This window comes from Seriola lalandi, unplaced genomic scaffold (genome assembly GCF_002814215.2).
Source record: "Seriola lalandi dorsalis isolate HSWRI2012SDOR001 ecotype SW California unplaced genomic scaffold, Sedor1 jcf7180001964489, whole genome shotgun sequence".
Classification (NCBI taxonomy): Eukaryota; Metazoa; Chordata; class Actinopteri; order Carangiformes; family Carangidae; genus Seriola; species Seriola lalandi.
The window spans coordinates 1-915 of NW_019435157.1; the positions used below are offsets into that span (position 1 = coordinate 1).

The 915-nt window shown below is 36.5% G+C and overlaps 1 long non-coding RNA gene across 1 annotated transcript; it reads right to left on the reverse strand.

Annotated features, from left to right (window-relative positions):
- Positions 1 to 71: 71 nt before the first annotated feature.
- On the reverse strand, positions 72 to 904 carry LOC111649392 (uncharacterized). Its single transcript, XR_002760280.2, has 2 exons — positions 654 to 904; positions 72 to 220 (listed from the first exon to the last, which is right to left on the reverse strand). It is a non-coding gene; the product is annotated as an uncharacterized LOC111649392 (long non-coding RNA).
- Positions 905 to 915: the final 11 nt, after the last annotated feature.

Genomic DNA, 915 nt, shown 5'->3' on the forward strand with positions numbered 1-915 from the left:
TTTTTTCGGCTAAGTCTTTTGGTTCGTCTAAAAGTACAGGTGGCTTGCTACAAAGCAAACAAACAGGTAGGTATGGTGATAAATAGGTTTTATTGGGTTTAACAAAGCCAAGTAGACAGAACAGTTTGCTAAGATTGTAGTGGGATCATTTATCATAATTTAGTTGCAGGGCGAGGTGGAGGAGTCAGTGTTCTTCAACAGACTGGAGGTGATCTTCAGCCTTCAAATTTCAGACACATACACACACACACACACACACAAATTGTGAATGAATTGCGTACCGATTATGTTCTCAATGACAACACAAAACAAATTAACATTATATTAAGTATATAATAATAAATGTAGTAGCTACACCACCAACATCTCTGTAAGATCAAGAAACATTCACAAAATTCAAGGTTGGAGAGGAAACTGTGCAAAGCCAGTGAATGAAAATAGCAATCTCTTGTTGGAAAGAAATCAACAAGACTCTAGTAATGTTACAGTCTGACACAAGTTGGAACAGATAACAAGGTTAATCCAATTTGTCAAAACAGATATAGAGAAAGCTGTATAACAAATGAATGAATCAGAATCAGGGAGCACACCTATCTCATAACCTTGATGTGGTAAATTGAAGAAATATTGAAGAGCTATAATTAAGAACTTACATATTAGTGATGCTCTCTAGCTTTTCCTTGATGTCCTCCTGGACAAAGAAACATGACAGACAAGAACATATTAAATATTAGGCAGTTTTACCTGAAGAGAGGCTTACTGCTGCTCCATCCAATGGCCTGGAAGCATTAGACACACATGTAGATGGCTAGCTAGTTTCTTATCTAGTGTTTGCATACTTCATTCAAAAAATCAAAAAGACCCACTGCCACCAGAAAACATGGTTAGAATGTGTACTGTTTTTCTTCTGTCTCA